Here is a 22,358-nt window from a genome sequence, read left to right on the forward strand (position 1 = left end):
TCATACTCATCAGACTGCCTGACATGACAAAAAAAGGAAAATGATAAATGTTGGAGGGAATGTAGAAAAATCAGTATACTACACACTCTTGGTGGAGCTGCAAACTGATATAACAACTAAGGAGAGCAATCTAGAGCTATATACAAAGGACTATAAAACTCCCTTTTGCACAACAAACTAATTCTAGAACTGTATCCCAAAAAGATTAAAGATAGGGGGAAAGATCCTACCTGTATAAAAATATTTGTAGTAGCTTGTGTGTGTGTGTGTGTCTGTATTGACAAAGACTATGAAACTTTAGGTATGCACTTCAATTCAGGAATGAGTAAACAAGTTGTTGTATATGCTTATAAAAGAATATTATTGAGGCATATGAAATGATGATCAGAAATATAAAACAATCACAAAAAAATCCCTGGAAAAACTTATATGAAGTAATGCAAAGTGAAGTGAGTAAAATCAGGAAAATACCATACACAGTAAGAACAATAATATATAATAATCAATTGTGAATGACAACTATTATCCACAAGGAAAGAATTTAGGACAACTCTAAGACATTCATTAAAAAATTATACCTACCACCATAGAAGGAACAGAGAGAGGCCAAATGAACATTGAAACATACTATTCTTTACTTCATTTCCTCCACATATTTTCTCTAGTGTAGGCAATGTGTGTCTTCCTTCACAATATGATGAAAATGGAAATAGAGACTTCCGGTCAAGATGGCGGTGTAGAAGCAGCGAAAGTTCAGACCTCCGAAACCCTTCCCTACCGATCGAAAACAAAGTGCTCCTAGGCCACCGAAATTCAAGCTGAACAACAGGATAGACCTGGGGAAACCTCCTCCTGGACCTGGATCAAAAGGTACCGCACCCCAAAAGCCAGAACCCTAGATCACTCAGATCTAAGGGGTAGACAGAAAGAAGGTCCCAGGACCCATCCCCCCCAACCCAGAGTGCTGAGCCCACGGCAGCAGCGGGAACCTCAGGGCTCTGAGGACTCACCTTGAAAGTAACCTGAGCCAGTCTCCGGAGCGCCCAACACAGACGGCAGGGAAGCATAGAGAGAAGGGGGAAGCCTGTGGCCTCCTGGCTGGGTTCTTCCCTCTGGGTCTCGGGGGAGGTCCCAGCTTCGGGGCACCAGCTGAGCCCAATCCCATCGGGAGCCCTCAGAGCTACTGAAAGGACAGAGGGCTCAGGGCTGGCAAAGGGGTGGCTCCGAAGAGCCTACCTTGAAAGTAACCCGGGCCAGTTTCTGGGCACTCAACACAGACTGAGGAAGAGGAGGTTGCTGCTTTTCTCTATCTTCTTTTTTGGCTCCGGGATCATTCGGCCCACACTACCTGAACCTAATCCCATCAGGAGCCATCAGAGTCCAGGCAAGCCACTACCCCTCCCCTCTTAGAGAGCAGGGTCTTCTGAAAGAACCAGTTGAACCTAATCCCATCAGGAGCCCTTAGAGCTGCTGAGAGGACGGAGAACTCAGGGCTGGCAAGGGGGGTGCTCCGGGGAGCTTGCCTTGAAAGTAACCCGGGCCAGTTTCCGGGCATTCAACACAGACTGTAGAAGAGGAGGTTGCTGCTTTTCTCTTTCTTCTTTTTTGGCCCCGGGATCATTCGGCCCACACTACCTGAACCTAATCCCATCAGGAGCCATTAGAGTCCAGGCAAGCCACGACCCCTCCCCCCTTAGAGAGCAGGGTCTTCTGAAAGAACCACCTGAACCTAATCTCATCAGGAGCCCTCAGAGTCCAGGCAAGCCACAACCCCTCCCCCCTTAGAGAGCTGGGTCTTCTGAAAAAACAGAAACCTAGAGGCGAAGTCAAGATGGCAGCCTAGAAGGAGCATAGACCTGGCAGCCTGGCTAGAGCTTTAGAGATCCTCCATATCTGCTCCAGCTGTCCAGGAAGTTTAAAACTCAGAATAAATCCATCCCAAATAAGCTGAACTCAATCCCATCAAAAGTCTCCAGAACACAGGGAAGCCCAGGCTCCCCATCCATCCTCACTGACTGCTGAACTTTAAGCCAATCAAAAGCCTCCAGAGGACAGGAAAGCTCAAACCCCCAACAACCCTCCCTCAGAGTTTACACCAAGAGATCCTCTGTTAAAGCTCCAAGAGGGGAGACTGATAGAAGTCCCTAAAAAACAGAAAAATGAGAGGAACAAGAGCACAGACAAATACAGGGAGGAAAGAAGGGGTGAATTTGAACAAACAACAGAAACAGAAGAAAGAAACTACAATAGACAGCTACTACTCACCAAATGGAACAGAGGGGGAGAGATCAGCAAACGATAAACCAGAAATCCCAGCGAATTGGATACAGGCTGTGGAAGAACTCAAAACACAGCTAAGAGAGGCTGAAGACAATTGGGAAAAGAACTTAAAAATTAAGATAAGTCATCTGGAAACAGAGGCACTTGAACTAAAACAAGAAAATAGTGTCCTGAAAGCCAAAATCATCCAGCTGGAAAATGAGGCAAAGGAGATGAAAGATGAAGCAAAGGAGATGAAAGACGAGATAAAGAGGATGAAAGACAATCTTCAAAGAAACTCAGACCAGAAGGAAAAAGACGACCAAAAAGCCAAAGATGAAATCCAATCTTTAAGAACCCGAGTAAAACAACTAGAATCAAGTGACCTCACAAGGCAGCAGGACACTATAAGACAAAACAAAAAGAATGAAAAAATTGAGGAAAATGTGAAGCATCTCATTCACAAAACAGACGATTTAGAAAATCGTTCAAGAAGAGACAATTTAAGAATAATTGGACTACCAGAAGACCACGACAAAAGAAAAAGCCTGGACATAATACTAGAGGAAATTATCCAGGAAAACTGTCCTGAAATCCTAGAACAAGAGGGGAAAGTGGAGATTGAAAGAATCCACAGATCACCCCCTGTTTTTAATCCCCAACTGACAACACCAAGAAATGTTATAGCCAAATTCAAAAACAATCAGATAAAAGAACAGGTATTACAAGCTGCCAAAAAGAAACCATTCAGATACCATGGAAACATGGTGAGGATAACACAGGATCTTTCTGCATCCACACTGAAGGACCGAAAGGCATGGAATATGATATTCCGGAAAGCAAGGGAACTAGGCCTACAGCCAAGAATAAAATACCCATCAAAACTGACTATATTCTTACAGGGGAAAGTATGGTCATTTAACACAACAGAGGAATTCCAAGCATTCATAAATAAAAGACCAGACCTGAACAGAAAATTTGAAGTCCAACCACAGAATTCAAGAGAATCATCAAAAGGTAATTAAAAAAGAGGGGAAAAACAACAACAACAACAAAGGTTTTTTTTAAGAGACTCAATAAGTTAAAATGATATGTATCCCTATAAGAAAAGAGGTCATTGGCAACTCTTAAAAACTGTTGCTATCACCTAAGCAGCTAGAAGAACTACACTCAGAGGGAAGGGACAAACTGTATAGGATGAAAGGACAAGACATAAATAGGTATATAGAGATATGCATGCATAAATACATATACATGTGTATGTATATATATATATATACATGACTAAAGCTAAATAAGAAAAGAGGTTATGACTAAAAGAAATGGGAAAAGAAACAAATGGGGGTAAATTTATATGTCACAAAGAAGCTCATGGCGGGAGGGGGGAGAACATCGATACACTGGAAGGGTAAAGAGGTTGGAGATAGGAAATATTCAACTCTTACGTACTTTGAAACTGACCCAAAGAGGGAAGAACAATCCAATCCATTGGGGAAGAGAATAGATTTGCGCCCTATAGAGGAGTAGAAGGGTAAAAAACAGACTGGTGGGGAGGGAAGCAGTACAAGGGAGGGAGAGGGTGGGGGGGGGGAATTTTTAAAAAGACTACAGGGGAAAATAAGGGAGGGAATTAAAAGGGAGGGGGGTAGAAAGGGAAATACAAGGGGGACTGATTTAAAGTAAATCACTGGACTAAAAGGTAGAGCTGAAGAAGAAAGGTTAGAATTAGGGAAGGATAGCAAAATGCCAGGGAGTCCACAAGTGACAGTCATAACATTGAACGTGAATGGGATGAACTCACCCATAAAACGTAAACAAATAGAAGAATGGATTAGAATCCAAAACCCTACCATATGTTGTCTCCAAGAAACACACATGAAGCGGGTAGACACCCACAAGGTCAGAATTAAAGGATGGAGTAAGACCTTCTGGGCCTCAAGTGACAGAAAGAAGGCAGGAGTGGCAATCATGATATCTGATAAAGCCAAAGCAAAAATAGACCTGATCAAAAGGGATAGGGAAGGTTATTATATTTTGTTAAAAGGGACTTTAGATAATGAGGAAATATCACTAATCAACATATATGCACCAAATAATATAGCACCCAAATTTCTAATGGAGAAACTAGGAGAATTGAAGGAAGAAATAGACAGTAAAACCATATTAGTGGGAGATTTAAACCAACCATTATCAAATTTAGATAAATCAAATCAAAAAATAAATAAGAAAGAGGTAAAAGAAGTGAATGAAATCTTAGAAAAATTAGAATTAATAGACATATGGAGAAAAATAAATAGGGATAAAAAGGAATACACCTTCTTCTCAGCACCGCATGGCACATTCACAAAGATTGACCATACATTAGGTCACAGAAACATGGCACACAAATGCAGAAAAGCAGAAATAATAAATGCAGCCTTTTCAGACCACAAGGCAATAAAAATAACAATCAGTAATGGCACATGGAAAACCAAATCAAAAACTAATTGGAAACTAAACAATATGATACTCCAAAATCGTTTAGTTAGAGAAGAAATCATAGAAACAATTAATAATTTCATCGAGGAAAATGACAATGGCGAGACATCCTTTCAAACCTTTTGGGATGCAGCCAAAGCAGTAATCAGAGGTAAATTCATATCCCTGAGTGCATATATTAACAAACTAGGGAGAGCAGAGATCAATCAATTGGAAATGCAAATAAAAAAACTCGAAAGTGACCAAATTAAAAACCCCCAGCAGAAAACCAAACTAGAAATCCTAAAAATTAAGGGAGAAATTAATAAAATTGAAAGTGATAGAACTATTGATTTAATAAATAAGACAAGAAGCTGGTACTTTGAAAAAACAAACAAAATAGACAAAGTACTGGTCAATCTAATTAAAAAAAGGAAGGAAGAAAAGCAAATTAACAGCATCAAAGATGAAAAGGGGGACATCACCTCTGAGGAAGAGGAAATTAAGGCAATCATTAGAAATTACTTTGCCCAATTATATGGCAATAAATATACCAATTTAAGTGATATGGACGAATATATACAAAAATACAAACTGCCTAGACTAACAGAAGAGGAAATAGAATTCTTAAATAATCCCATATCAGAAAATGAAATCCACCAAGCCATCAAAGAACTTCCTAAGAAAAAATCCCCAGGGCCTGATGGATTCACCAGTGAATTCTATCAAACATTCAGAGAACAGTTAATCCCAATACTATACAAACTATTTGACATAATAAGCAAAGAGGGAGTACTACCAAACTCCTTTTATGACACAAACATGGTACTGATTCCAAAACCAGGCAGGTCAAAAACAGAGAAAGAAAACTATAGACCAATCTCCCTAATGAATATAGATGCAAAAATCTTAAATAGGATACTAGCAAAAAGACTTCAGCAAGTGATCAGAAGGGTCATCCACCATGATCAAGTAGGATTTATACCAGGGATGCAGGGCTGGTTCAATATTAGGAAAACCATCCACATAATTGACCACATTAACAAGCAAACCAACAAGAACCACATGATTATCTCAATAGATGCAGAAAAAGCCTTTGATAAAATACAACACCCATTCCTATTAAAAACACTAGAAAGCATAGGAATAGAAGGGTCATTCCTAAAAATAATAAACAGTATATATCTAAAACCATTAGCTAATATCATTTGCAATGGGGATAAACTAGATGCATTCCCAATAAGATCAGGAGTGAAACAAGGATGCCCATTATCACCTCTATTATTTGACATCGTACTAGAAACACTAGCAGTAGCAATTAGAGAAGAAAAAGAAATTGAAGGCATCAAAATAGGCAAGGAGGAGACCAAGTTATCACTCTTTGCAGATGACATGATGGTCTACTTAAAGAATCCTAGAGATTCAACCAAAAAGCTAATCGAAATAATCAACAACTTTAGCAAAGTTGCAGGATACAAAATAAACCCACATAAGTCATCAGCTTTTCTATATATCTCCAACACAGCTCAGCAGCAAAAACTAGAAAGAGAAATCCCATTCAAAATCACCTTAGACAAAATAAAATACCTAGGAATCTACCTCCCAAGACAAACACAGGAACTATATGAACACAACTACAAAACACTCGCCACACAACTAAAACTAGACTTGAGCAATTGGAAAAACATTAACTGCTCATGGGTAGGACGAGCCAACATAATAAAAATGACTATCCTGCCCAAACTTATTTATCTATTTAGTGCCATACCCATGGAACTCCCAAAAAATTTCTTTACTGATTTGGAAAAAAGCATAACAAAGTTCATTTGGAATAACAAAAGATCAAGGATATCCAGGGAAATAATGAAAAAAACCACTAATGAGGGGGGCCTAGCAGTCCCAGACCTCAAACTATATTACAAAGCAGCAGTCATCAAAACAATTTGGTACTGGCTAAGAGACAGAAAGGAGGATCAGTGGAATAGACTGGGGGAAAGCGACCTCAGCCAGATAGTATACGATAAACCCAAAGATCCCAGGTCTTGGGACAAAAATTCACTATTTGACAAGAACTGCTGGGAAAATTGGAAGACAGTGTGGGAGAGATTAGGAATTGATCAACACCTCACACCCTACACCAAGATAAATTCAAAATGGGTGAAAGACTTAAACATAAAGAAGGAAACCATAAGTAAATTGGGTAAACACAGAATAGTATACATGTCAGATCTTTGGGAAGGGAAAGACTTTAAAACCAAGCAAGACATAGAGAGAATCACAAAATGTAAAATAAATAATTTCGACTACATCAAATTAAAAGGCTTTTGTACAAACAAAAGCAATGTAACTAAAATCAGAAGGAAAACAACAAGTTGGGAAAAAATCTTCATAAAAACCTCTGACAAAGGTTTAATTACTCAAATTTATAAAGAGCTAAATCAATTGTACAAAAAATCAAGCCATTCCCCAATTGATAAATGGGCAAGGGACATGGATAGACAGTTTTCAGATAAAGAAATCAAAACTATTAACAAGCACATGAAGAAGTGCTCCACATCTCTTATAATCAGAGAGATGCAAATCAAAACAACTCTGAGGTATCACCTCACACCTAGCAGATTGGCTAACATGACAGTTATGGAAAGTAATGAATGCTGGAGGGGATGTGGCAAAGTAGGGACATTAATTCATTGCTGGTGGAGTTGTGAACTGATCCAGCCATTCTGGAGGGCAATTTGGAACTATGCACAAAGGGCGATAAAAGAATGTCTACCCTTTGATCCAGCCATAGCACTGCTGGGTTTGTACCCCAAAGAGATAATGGACAAAAAGACTTGTACAAAAATATTCATAGCTGCGCTCTTTGTGGTGGCCAAAAATTGGAAAATGAGGGGATGCCCATCAATTGGGGAATGGCTGAACAAATTGTGGTATATGTTGGTGATGGAATACTATTGTGCCCAAAGGAATAATAAAGTGGAGGATTTCCATGTGAACTGGAACAACCTCCAGGAAGTGATGCAGAGCGAGAGGAGCAGAACCAGGAGAACATTGTACACAGAGACAAACACACTGTGGTATCATCGAACGTAATGGACTTCTCCATTAGTGGTGGTGTAATGCCCCTGCACAATCTGCAGGGATCAAGGAGAAAAAAACACTATCCAAAAGCAGAGGACAAACTGAGGGAATAGAAACACCAAGGAAAAGCAACTGCCTGACTACAATGGCTGAGGGGACATGACAGAGGAAAGACTCGGAGCGAACACTCTGATGCAAATACTAACAACATGGCAATGGGTTCAAGTCAAGAACACATATGATACCAGTGGAATCACACGTCGGCCACGGGGGGTGGGAGGGAGGAAAAGAAAATGATCTTTGTCTTTAATGAAAAATGCATGGAAATGATCAAATAAAATACTATAAAAAAGGAAAAAAAAAAGAAATATAAAAATTGCCAACATAGAAAAAAAAAATAAAGTGAGCTCAATCAAAAAAAAAAATGGAAATATGTATTTTATAATAATATTTGTACAACCTATATGACATTGCCTACCTTATTGGGAAGGGGGAAGACTGGGAAGGAGAGAGAGAGCATAGATTGCAAAATGTAAGGAAGTGAATATTTAAAAAATATATATTGGCATAATCTAAAAATGGTTTGAATATATTTTATTGGAACCTTGATACAGCTAGGGAAAGAAGGTACTTTTATTATTCCAATTTTAATTTTGAGGAGAGTTGAGACAAAAAGAGGCTAAATGGCATTCAGAGTAATATGACTAGTATGTATTTGAGATTGATTTTGAACTCATGACTTTCTAACTCCAGGCCCAGTACTCAATTCACTTTGCTGCCTAGTTGTTCTCCAGTAAGCTGGCCCTACAACTGAAGAAGAGGAACAGAATCTACTATTATTCTTTAAAGGTTGTATTATGTTTTAATGTCCCCACGTTGTTCTCTGAATCAAAGGTTAGGGCTATTGCATGGCTGCCACAATCACTAAAGAACTGAGGTTGATTTCTATCTGGCGTTAGAGAGATATGCAGAGAGTAAGAGCAGACAGTAATGCATGCCAAACCAGGAAATGTTTAAGAGAAATGTTATAAAGGAGAAGTGTAAAAAACACACAAACACATGCTCAGAGGGTAGATGCTTAGTGAAAGCAACAGACAATGAAATAATTAATGCCTTCCTATTCTTTGCAAATTTATTGAGGCTATAGGTAAGAGTTTCATTGGGAGGGAACATCTGGATGGGTTGCAATCTTCACTTTTGAAGGGAATATCTAGATTGATGAGATTTATCAAGCCATTATTAGTACCTAATATTGTGACTGGCTCATAGTAAGCACTAAATCAGTGCTTATTTAATTTGATTATATTCAATAACATTTTGTTTCCTGGTCTTATTATCCTCAATCTAGTAACGAGCCAAAGAGACCTAATTTAGTTTAGACATTAAGAATTTTCAAGCTTATGAAGTTATCTATAAGCTAGTGAACCACTCAACTCGATTGCCTTAGAAGACTGAATAGGAAAGTAGAGATGATATAAACTACAGCAAATTAGGATACATTTATAAATCCTCTAGTCATTTAGGTACTTTTTTTCTTATTCCAACTAATGAATAGTAGTCTTTCTCAAAGGATTTGACAAATGAAGGCATACTGAGTGACTTGCACTGGGAATAACATTATAAACAGTATGAGCTCAATGGAATTTATGACACCTGCTCCACCTATTGAGTCAGCCTTGTGGTGGGTGGGTGCTGGAAAGGGCAAAGTAGGTGACATGTGTCATTTTCCATGGGCCAGAAATAAATTTGGGCTCTTACAAGACTTTCTATTTTAACTCTTAGTAGCCAAAAGTAAAATACCTGCACATCACAATTTTAGGAATTTTCTAAAACACAGCCACACACACACATACACACACACACACACACACACACACACACACACACACACAAAGAAAGACTTCTCCAAAGAACACAGATTGCACAATTTGGAAGCCAGTTCTTGGTTTCTGTTACAAAACTACTTGAAAAGAAAGGGGTTTTTCTGCCTTACTCAATCAATTTGAATTATAGCCAATGCAGTACAACCAACTTTTCCTCTAAGCTGAGCGTCCCCTTTTCCTGAAGAATCATCTACCAGCTGCCAAATCAGCTCGAAGCAGGCCTCAAATCATCCCAGCCTTTGAGTTAAGCTCTTTCTTGCCAGAAGTGCAAAACATCTGTTATTTCTAGCCCAATCCTTCATATTAGTATCCACTATAAGGAGAAGATGAGACTGAATAAAAGAGCAACAGGAGGATATTTCCTTGGCATTTTATCCCATCATATTGGCATTAAAATAATAATAATAATAATAAATTTTAGAAAGAAAAATGAAATTTGATCCAATGACTACTATTTAATTAGTTTGACTACATTGTAATCCAATGTCATGCTGAGGGAGCAAGTTTGTAGGTCTACTTTTTCGCAACTCTATTCTTGTAAATTTCCATAAAAATTAAAACAGATCTTTGGTTTTGTTTTGAATATTTCTTGACTAACTTTTTATGATGCAGTTTAATGCACATTAATATAATAATTTTCATTCTAAATATTGACAACAGTTATCTTAGTAATCTGAGAAAAATCCATTTTAATTATGTTATGTAAATTTAAAAATAGAATGATTTGTACATAACAAGTGAGCAATTGCTGAAGACAAAAACATTTTTTTTCTTTTTAACTTTTACTATTCATTTCATCTAAAAGAAAATTTAATGATTTAGAATAAAATAAAATCACCTAATATTTCTAAAAAAAATCACATGGCTTAGTTTCTTAAAAGTTGGTACTTAAAGAGTGTTATTTCATGCTTCCATACTAACAAGGATTCATGATTTCATCATGGCTAATCTATCTAATGAAATATATAACTTTCTCTATATACCTTAGCCTATGACTTTCCTCATTTCATTTGGCTGCAAAAAAATTCATCACTTGGTATTCAGTGTTCTGGTAATGATTCTCCATGTTTAACTAGGCTAGCCCTTAGATGACAGACACAAAGTCTGCCAGAACCTATACTTGAAGCATATCCAGATTGGTAGAACCTGCCAGAATCTTGGTAGGACTCTGTTACCATAGCCTTCCAGAACTTAGGGTCATCTCCATGCCAAGATGAGGCAGTGGAATGGTATTTAAGTGGACTGTACAAGACAGAAGCTGTTTAAAAATACTAACCCTTATTTTACAAGACTAACTTTATTGAAAATGTAAGAAGCAATACAATTGCTTAAAAATACTTTACAGGCCTCCCAAAGGGTAGAGATGATATAAATTCAGTTTCTCAAAGACAAAGGTAGTGCTAGTAAAAAAAATAATGTATGTTAAGCTTGAAACAGATAAATTCTGTAATTCTTTTTGGCTACTACTGTTGTCAGACAAGGAATTAGCTCTTCCTACAAGCTTCATGTCATTCACATATTTTATAATGATGTCATATCAGATGAGACAGATAGACACAGAGATAACTAAAGAACAGATTCTATCAATCTTTACTAAATAAAGCCTGCTAACAGTTAGCATTTACCCATTAATTACCACTTTTAAAAATATTTCATTTCATTAGTTCACCTTTATTTTCTAACTTATCTCTTACCCACCACCAGTAAAAATGAACGATAAAGATATCCAAAAATGTTCTGCAAAACTAACCAATATATCAAAATACCAAAATACACCAATACATCCTTCATACGCAAAAAAAAAAAATCAAAATTACAACGTGGTGATGTCTTTTGATTTGCACACAAATTGGATTTAAATGAAAGAGAATTGTACAAAGTCTGTCTTCCAGAGTACAATGGCAAGACAAAGGTCTAGATGACTGTTGCTGGTTAGGAATGAAGTGGATGACCTTAGCTTCTTTGATGTCTAACCAAGCTCTAAGAGATCCAAAGCAATTCCTTCTTCTACTGCCTTCATAGCCTTTGGAGCAAATTATTCTCTTCCACCCTTTGCACTTTCACATGCCTGGCATAGACACCTCCCAATTTGTCAGTGGGTGTGAGACCTGTCAGTTACTGTCTACCTGGTTTTAGCTTGCCTAACCAGATGGTTTACTAGGGTATGGCTCCTGGGTATGCTATAGTTTCTTGGAGCCACAAGTGAGAGGTGGGTGCCATTGATCATCAAGAGAGGAAAGCAATCCTGGAAAGGACTCAAATCAACATACCAGAGGCAATATTCTTCTGAAAACATGCTATATACCTATTTGTATTAGTATCCCCACAGTCTCACAACTATAATCTTCTTTCACTGAAAAGAGATTGATGTTTTCCCATAGCATTTCCCAGACTAGGTCATTATAATTCTATAGTTCTTTAAATTAATTTGTTGTTTTGCATTTTCCATTTGCATCATTGTAATCATTGTATACATTGTGTTCCTCACTCTGCTTATTTCATTTTGAATCAATTTATATATATTCTTATGGCTCTATCCTAATCATATTAATAATTTTTATATCATATTAATATTCTATTACCTTAACATGCCAAAGCTTGTTTAGCAATTCCCTAATCAACAGGTATCTGTTTTGTTTCCAGTTCTTGTTACTACACCCAAGTGCTGCCATGAATATTTTGGTGTATATGAAACTTTTAAATTTTTATTGAGTTTCTGTGGGTATATGCTTAACAATGAAATCTCTGACTTGAGGTAAATGAACATTTTAGTCACCTTTTCCATCTAGTTCCAAATTATTTTCCAGAACAACTAGACCAATAATTCATAGTTCTAACTTTCATACATTAGATTTCCCACATAATCACTACCAATCTAGAATTAGTCATTCTCATATTTTTTCAGTAACTTCAGAAACTGAAGGAATATCCATCAATTAGAAAAATCACTGGACAAGTTGTGGCTTTTGATTGTAATGGAATACTATTGTAGTGTAAGAAATGATAATCATAAAAACAAAATGATCACAAAAAAGAAGCCTGAAAAAACTTATATGAAGTGTTGCAAAGTGAAGTGAGCAGAACCAGGATATTTTATACAGTAACAGCAATAATGTATGATGATCTGTGAATGACTTAACTGTGCTAAACAATCCATGACAACTTCAAGGGACTCATTATGGAAAGGCTAACCACTGCCATAGGAGGAGGTAATGGAGTTCGAATGCAGATGAAGCATACCAGAATATATATTGTGTTATAACATATGCATAACCTATATGATATTAACTAACATCTTGGGAAGGGAGGAGGAATACAAGGGAGAGAAGGAATGTAGATCACTAAATGTTAGAAAATTATTACTAAAATTATTTTGACATAAAAATTTCAAAAATAATGAAATATTAATATGATATGTCTGCTTGACATCTATGTATTTAGTCACTATTTTGTGATGGCATTATTTTTTATTTCACTGAAATTTATTTCTTTTTAAAACATATGCCACAGTGTCATAAACACAATTGATTTGTTTGGAAGTATATTTGTTGTACATTTGTATATTTGTTGTATATTTGTATATATGTTGTACAGAGTAAATGCCATGTATTATATACTTGCATGTACATTTTATTCTGTCACTGAGATGGTGATATGTGTTTATGCTTTTTGTCAAGTTAAGTAGCTTCTTATGTATATTTACAGATGTGTATTTGTAGCCCTGATCTATTTGCTAGGAAAAAATGCTTTACTAAGGGAAAAGAAGGAAAATGTAGAGACAAGACTTTTTTCACTGGCCAAAATGTTATATGAAAGCTAGGGTGTTATAGTCTTGACTGATACACATAATAAGTACATACATTCTTAGCAGAGTGAAGTTCAAATTTCTGATAAGTGGTCCTAAAAAGAAACCCCCAAAATTGGTAGAATGCAATCACCCCCAAGTCCAGCAATGTGCAGAAAATCTGTAAGTGGAGAGCAGTAGATTCATAACACTATTTGGAGGAGCAGAGATATGTGATACAATGCCTAGGTACAGTTTCAAAAGAAAGCAGCAACCAGAAAGGAACAGAACCAGAGAGAGGAGCTCAGTGACATCCCCCCAAAAATATCAACAGATACCTAGTATCAGAGGTGTGAATTGATCTTCTACACATATTCCAGCATGGGTCCTCTCATGAATTATGCCTGTTTGTGTCCATTCCTACCAAAGATGGTGAATATATTTGAGAGTTAGTGTATTCTAGGTTTATGAGGATGGAGGAGAAAGATGAGGACAAGGAAGGACATGGAGAAAAGGAGAACAAGGAAGATAAAGATAAAGAGGAGGAAGAGGAAGAGGAGAGAAACAGTCTATTGCTATATTTTTTGCTATGACATTTCATTAAATGCCTCTGGAAAAAAAATTGCTACTTTGCAGAGTGTGAACAACTTAGAGTTGTTTTGATTTGCATTAATTTATTAGTGTCATTGTTTTAGGGAAATATTCCAAGTAGGTCAAATAACAAAAAAATAAGATATAATGAATTCTTTATTGAGAAGCTGACTACATTTGAGTCTTGGAAAATGTACAGTATTTTGATTGACCAAAATGAGTAGAATGGAGTCAATAGGAAGCAGAAAAGGGAAGCTTCCTAAGAGGAGGGAAGATTAGAAACAAAGAGAGAGAAATACACAACAGTACAAACTGGATGTAAAAGATGTAGAGTGATTTTTTTTAAAGGAGCCAAATATTCATGGGATGATACAGTTGGATATAGCCTAGAAAAACAAATAGAGATCAGATTGCAAAAAGTGAACACACACACATTCACACACATCCCTTAATCTTTTATGTCATGTCATTTTTCCAGAGTTCTTTCTTCAGAACCTAGTTAAAACTATGTTCCAGGTCTATCAAGCAAAGTAATACTTTAGACCAGTGATGGGCAACCTTTTGAACTAGGTGTGTCAAAATTTGCCCCCAAACTGAGCATAACTTCTATGGTGTGTCACTTTGTGAAAAAAAAAAACCACAATTTTGCAATATTTATGGTTTAAATAACAAAAATGTATAATTGTAATATATAACTATATTTAATAAACCAAAAACTAATTATTTAACTTATCTGCTTAGTGACTTCTTTGTTTATTTGTCTGTCGGTTTCTTTTGTTGGTCTTGATGTTATTTAATTTGTGTGGGGTGCCATGAACTAAGATAAGTGAGGGGGAGGGGGAATTCTTTAACTAACCTGACTTTTAGTGACTTTTTTGTTGCTGAATTTCATTAGTTAAATCTACAATTGAAGGTTGTTATTTTGTATCCTTCAAGCCCAAGCAAACTCTACTAACTTCATCTGTCAATCTTTCTTTTGTTGGTTTTGATATTATTTAATGCTGAGAATAAGGTCTCACAAAAGTACTTAGAGGGAAAAATTGTGAGTAAAGTCATTGCAATATTTTTCAGGTTGCTAAAAGTGTCTGGTAATTGGATCCAGGCACTCTTGCACCTGGGCTGGAGTCCTGCCCAGTCTTCCACTGGCCAGGTCCTGTTATGCACCACCCCGCCCTAGTTGGTTGGCCTGGGGGTGCTGTGAGAACAGCCCCTGCCACCTGCCAGCTACTTGCCCATGTGTGCTCCTTCCATGCTCACAATCCTCCTCCCTGCCAGCCAGGTGCATGGCCACAGTCACAGCTGCAGGCTTGCTCCTGGGCCCTGAGGTGTGCCTTGCCCACATGTGGCCATGTGTTATTGAAAATGGCTACGTTTGCCAGTACTGACACATGTGTCATAAGTTCGCCATCATGGCTCTAGACCTTACCATTGTTTAATCATCTCTCATTTTGGACTACATGAATTCTATATAGAGGCCATGTGAAATGTTTCTCACATAGCTAGTTCTCATTAAATGAAATAACCAATAAAAATATTAGTGATGATGAAAACTGATTGATGATAATAAGGATGACAAGGACAATAATGATGAAGGAAGAGACCATGTATTCAGTTCTCCATACTACATCTAATATAGAGTAGGAATTTACACATATTATTATCATCATCATAAGAGATCATTTATACAGTGCTTTAAAGTTTGCAAAAGACTTCAAACATACATAAATACAAATATATATATACATATATATGTATATATTGCAAAAGACTTCAAACATACATAAATACAAATATATATATATACATATATATATATATAATTTGATCCTCATGACAACCCTCAAGGGTAGGTAATATTATTATTCCCATTTTACGGGCAAAGAAAAATGAGACTCAGATAGGTTAAATGCAATTTTCATGGTTACACAAATACTTATTATCTAAGGCAGGATTATAGCTTGTCTTCTTGATTCACATTTAGTCCTCTTATCTAATCTACACCAAATGCTGAAACTTTTGTAATTCTGAATGTGTTCATTGCTCCTTAAGATAATTCTAGATAATTTCTTTTTCTGTTTACAGATGGAAAAACACCTAACGATCATCTACAATATGAAACTAAAAATTAAATCATAAAGGATAGTATTTGATCTTTCAGATATCTACAGATAGAAATCCTTTGACTTATATCAGGAAGATATAATATAGCTAGGATGGTAACTATTAGTTTTATAAACTGGTTTTATAATGAAATTTATTGGAAGTCAGGCAGCTTGTTTGCCTCACATTCTTTGTAAAATACCTAGTAAATTGCCAACAAGCAAATACTTGATAATGGCTAAAGGACTGTTACTAATGAGAAATGGTTAAATTAACTTCTGTATGTGAATGTAATATAATATTTTACACTATAAAGAAACATCAGAGAAGTAATATGGTTTAATGGATAGCTGAGATAGGAAAAAAACCTAACTTGAAGCCTGGTTTCCTACACATACTAAGTGTTGCATATCTGTGGACAAAATGATTTTACTATTCAGTGCTTCAGACAACTCTCCAAAGCTATAAATTACATTTACCAATTTGCATCTGAGGAAGGAATTTCCTTTCACCAATGCTATCACAGGTCTGGATTTTTTTTTCAGTGAATAAAAATTAATAAAAACATGGAATGATTTCCATGAGGTGATTCAGTCAAGAAAGTAGAAATAATGAATATTTTTAAGATGCGTACATCAAGTGAAATCAGCCTTGAAAAGACAGCAAAACACTGGTCAAGTATTAAAATTAGAAGATGCATCCTCTTCAAATGTAAACAGTCATTAAATGAATTGTTTGAAAATAATGTATTTTGTGTTGAATGATAGGAATATAATTTGAGTATTTGTTGGAAAGCATCTGTTACATCAGAATAGAATGTATCAATGATTTTTAAAGGCAAAAATAAAAGTCATTACTAATCAATAAATCAACAAATATTTTACAGCATGGTTTTTTTTTTGCCAAAGATCACATGAATTCAAAAAGCATTTATTAAGTGCTTACTATATGTTGAACTAGATAGGCTAGTAACCATGTGAGTAGAGGGAGGGTGGTCCTTATTCATTATTTCCTGTATCCTCATAGTTTGCATCATTGGCATATAATATTTTTTTAAAAGTCACTTTTCAACACTTCTTTTACTATTAAGAAACTTATCTAAAAAATCAAAAACAAAAAACTTGAGGCTAAGGCAAACTGTTGATGAAAGGGAAAAAATAAAACGCATGAGCCAAAATTACTCAATAATACGATCGAGTATATAGAACCTGATTTTTTAAAATGAACATACCAGAATTTATATATTCCAAATAATATTATCCTCTCTTTGAGAGACTAGTCACTTATACTAATGATTCCTCCTGACATTGCTCAAAACATTTTGGGAACTCCCTTTTGGAATTGCAGTCAGAACTTCCATAGCCTCCTCAGTGGTAACAAATTGTAATTATTTGAGTATAGGAAACACCCAGGCATGATCCAAGGGCAAAACTGGTGAAGAAGGTGGGGAATCTAGCTGGTTAGGACTATAAAAAAGTTAGGATAGGAACAGGAATGAAAACTACATTTTTTTCTAGAGCTTATAAATTGGCTCTTAAGGTAATTCCAAAAGAATTCCCCAAATGTTTTAAGCCAAGGAGATATAGTGCTTATGATTCATCTATTTGTTTCAGTTCAGTATTGGAATAAAAAGATATCTATGTGTCACAGAATTAACTAAAGAACATTAATTTATCAGCAGCATGAGAAGAATATTCAAAAAGGATAACATAACACTTAGCTCAAATAGAAAAGGTCTCCCTTTACCTTCGTATTGAAATCTTTCGATCCTCAAGGGACCTTTGGCCATCCTTCAAGTCTAAAGGGCTATACCTTCCAAAGAGTTCTGATTTCTGCTGAGTTCAATGGGAGTTTCACTTAATATAATTTTGCATGTATTCCTGTTGATATGTCTCACATTTGATTTTTTTCATATTCTAATCCTCAATGATGAAATTATTGTCGCCTCATTGGGATCTGAAATGTCATTTTAAGCCATGTTTCCTAAACTTTACATTCTCTACTTTTAGTACAATAAAGTTCTTTTACTGTTTATGCCTTTTATGTTTAAGTAGGATAATGAGAACAGATTATTTGGGAGATTCAAACTTTAGATGAGATTGGTGATCAGTAAAGGTTCATCTGTCTTTTCACCTTAATCCAGATGTGTAGAATACACCTGAGTGGTTTCATCTGAGTAAAGATTGCTTGTGCAGAATGATCTACAGAATAGGGAATTGGATAGAATGACAACTAGGAATTAGAGTCCAAATTTTATAAAAAGCACCAAAAATATTGAATATTTTTAGATTTCTATCTGACCCAGTTCCCTTCTTCCTTCACATATATTCATTTCACTTAAAATATTTATTGATATTTTGTTTCATTTTTACATAATATTCATTGGTGTACCCTTCCTATTCTTCCTCTTACCTGGTAAGCCATATCTTTTAGTAAAGAAAAATGGTGAAGATGAAAGAGTTCAGTGAAACTAATCAACATGTCTAAGAAATCTGTGCTTCATATCCATAGTCACCCACATGAACAAAGAAGGGAGAGAGCTATTTTTTTTCATTTACCTAGTTGTAATCATTGTGTATAGTGCTTTCCTGGTTCTATTTATCTTACTCAACATCAAATTATACATTTCTCTGTTTCTCTGAATTTCTCATATTTGTTATTTCTTATAGCACAGTAATATTCCATTACATTCCATTATATACCATAGTTTATTTAGCCATTTCCTAACTCAATGCCATGCACTTTTGTACAATTCTTTACCTACAAGTGCTGCTACAAATAATTTGGTAAGATTTTACTATTCTGAAGAGGAGGCAGGAATAAAAAACTAATCAGATTTAAATAAATAAATAAATATACATATATATATATAATATATATTGTTTTAAACAATCTAAAAATTGGAAAATATAGTGTCTAAAGCCTTTCTAAGAATTTCAGATTTTTAATTTTGTGGAAAATGGGCTATTATGTAAAATAAATTAGGTAGTCACAAATTATCTCAAAGTCTTATTTATAAAATTAGAGCAGCAAAATTGATATCTCACAGAATTAAAGAATAAAGGAACTACAGAGCAGGCTTGTTCCTTAAAAACACAAAAAGACAAAATAGAAGAAAGCATTTTGTCACACAGAAAACAGTACAAATGATAGAAAAAGCTTTTTAGTCATTTTAAAATATTAAAAAGTTTCAAAGCATTAACTTGAAAATAAGCCATGGCTTTTATGCAGGAATCTTAGTGTATTGTTGCCATTTGTCTTAGTTAGAGATATTTTAACAAAATACTGGTTACAAATGAAAATGAATGTTCACAGAATTTGGGAGTTGGAGTTTGGAATGGAGCTTGCTGCATCAGTCCAATGTATATCTGATGCAAAATCTTGCCAGCATATTTGGCAAGTGCACTTTTACTCTCAATTTTAAAACTTCCAAGGATAAACTCATTACCTTCTGGTATAGTCTTTTCCATTTTTAGAGAGTTCTTCTTGTCAGCAAGTTTTGTTATTGTTATAATTGGTTTTTTGTTTGTTTTGTTTTGTTTTTCCCTTATATCTAACTAAACTCTATTATTTGCATTTTTAATTACAAGGTCTTCTGAGACTAAGGTAACAGGTCTCTAAATATTTTTTCACATGCCTACCATTCAAATGCTTAAAAAATTATCATGTTCCCACAAACCCTCTTTAACCAGCAAACACCACTCAGTTCTTTCAAGTAATCTGTGTATGACATACTTTCAGGTATTCTTAATATATTCATCTTCCTCTGGATACATTCCAATTTATCAATGTCTTTCCTATATGATAATACCCCAAGAATGATAGCACATTAGCTACATTATGACAAGGAAAGAGTTGCCTTCTTTGTTTTGAATATTATTTTTGCATTGGTGCATCTTAAGATTACATGATCACCTTTATTTCTGAGTTTGGGAGAGATGGTTTTGGGCAAGAGAGGCTAGCACATTACCCTGTTGGCTTACAGAGAGCTAAACTTCTGCGTCTTTTCACAAGAACTGTATTTTATCCATTATATCTTGATCACAGTGAGAAAAGCATTGAATAGTCTTCTCTTTCACATCAAATTCTTTGCTAAGTGTTATTAAGTATATATCTATATAATCAACTCAGTCACAGAAAATGTTATATGGAAAACCGTACTTATCTAAGTTGGGTTTTCTACATGTATTTTTCTCTGAACAAAATCTCAGTTTTGGAATCAATATCCTAAGAGGTGATAAAACTGATAACAATCACTGTAACATGATTCTGGGCAGAAAATATTAGGTTTCATAATTCATTTAACAAGCAAGCATCTAACCTTATAAATGTCAAAAGAAATCTATCTGCCTCTGAAAGAACTCACAGTGTTTCAACTCTATGTCATGATGACACCAAGTACAGAAACCTAAGTGCGTCGCAGAGTCTACCTCAGGCAGAGTTATAACACGTGTAAATGTATCATGAATACTGAAATGGAAAATTGCTTCTGTTAAGTTCTTTCAAAGGATAGAGACAACAAGATTCACTCCCCAGATATTTCCATTTATCCCTTGGGGAAGTTGTTAAATTTAAGAAACCCAAGAGAAGAAAATATGCTTAATATCAAGTAGTGTTAATAGTATTTAAGTACTGAAAAAATCAATTATGATCTTATGAAAATGTTACATTATAGAAGAAAGTCAGAATATCAGTGCCATTATCATCCCTGACTTTTGGCTAACCAGTATCATCTAGAACATCCTATAAAGTTCTGTATAGACAAATTAAATAGTGTATGTGATGGGGATTCAGTATGGATGTGTGATTTCATTAGTATAAGGAACCCCTAGAAAAAGAAACTAATCAAGCAATTCAGGCCAGCACCTTGCCTGCAACTTATGGTCCTAGAAAATTACCCAGAAAATTAAAGATCATGACTTCCTCAGAATCACATAGACAGTAATATGTAGCAGTTAAACCCGTCACTCTAACTCTGACTAGTTTTCTGTTCAGTATAGCATGCTGCCTCTCATTTGGAATTGTAAATGTTTTATGACCCCATCTTTCTCCTTGAAAAAATAAAGCTTTTCTTGTTAAGTTTTCCAATGAAACTGTAGAGCTGAAAGTCATAGAATATCACTGTCTTCAAAGAATTCGAGTTGAAGGTAGTGGAGAGAAGTATGTTGCATGTTTCAATGGGCAATGGAGAGGAACGTGGTGTATATGAATATTCTGTGACTCATTACTGACCAAGAAATTTATCTCATTTAAGGTAGAGGTTAAGAATAGTTGAAAAGTCACAATTCTCAATGACCAGACCAATGAACCTTTTACAGAATCTTGTTACTTTGGACAAAAGAAAGAAAGCAGTATAAACAATGAGATCATAAAGGTATATTATTAAAAAAATATGCAAGACAGCCATGTGGTAAGAGCAAAGGATAACCACTGGAAAAACTGTGTGCTTCCCTGGAATCAATACTATGCTAATATTGCAAAGGAAATAGATTAAAAAGTAGATTGGTGGAGGAAGGATGCAGAAATGATGAACAATACTAACAGAATGAAATTTTTCCATTATGTTTGTTTTATCCCATCAGCCTGCTTTCCCCTCCCACTCTAAGACTTACAAGGCAGAATGGATGGGTTGGGTTTTAAATTTCTGCAAGGTGACCCATTGAAAGTATGAAATATGCTTCAAACACCCAAAATTATATTTCTATCTAAGTTCTTAACTAAAATACAACTCAGTACCAATTGTCTATCTAAAACATTGCTAGATACTTTTTTCCTGACGAGTATACTTTTCCCTTAGTTAAATACAGAAAAATTTAGAAAGAAATCTCATCTGTTCTATCACTTTAATAGCTAATCATTCTCAGAGAGATGGTCAAGCTAAAAACACATAATACAAACCCACTAAGAATCCTCTGAATCATATTGTTCAAAGGAACTAACTATAAAAAAGGACTTTGAACTGGTGTCAGATCTGATGAATTATTAATGATGTGATTTTTTAAAGACTTAATCAATTTATCTCTATGGAGAATTACAGTTAAATGGAATAATGATAGATTTGAACCCAGAAGGGTCTAGGCATAAAAAAAAATGGCTTTACAAAGTAATACTTGTGTGGACTAATGCAAGTTTCTTAAACCCTCTAGGCCTCAATTTACTCATCTAGAAAATGAAGACATTGCATTAGATAACTTCTAGGATCC

This window comes from Monodelphis domestica, chromosome 1 (genome assembly GCF_027887165.1).
Source record: "Monodelphis domestica isolate mMonDom1 chromosome 1, mMonDom1.pri, whole genome shotgun sequence".
Lineage (NCBI taxonomy): Eukaryota > Metazoa > Chordata > Mammalia > Didelphimorphia > Didelphidae > Monodelphis > Monodelphis domestica.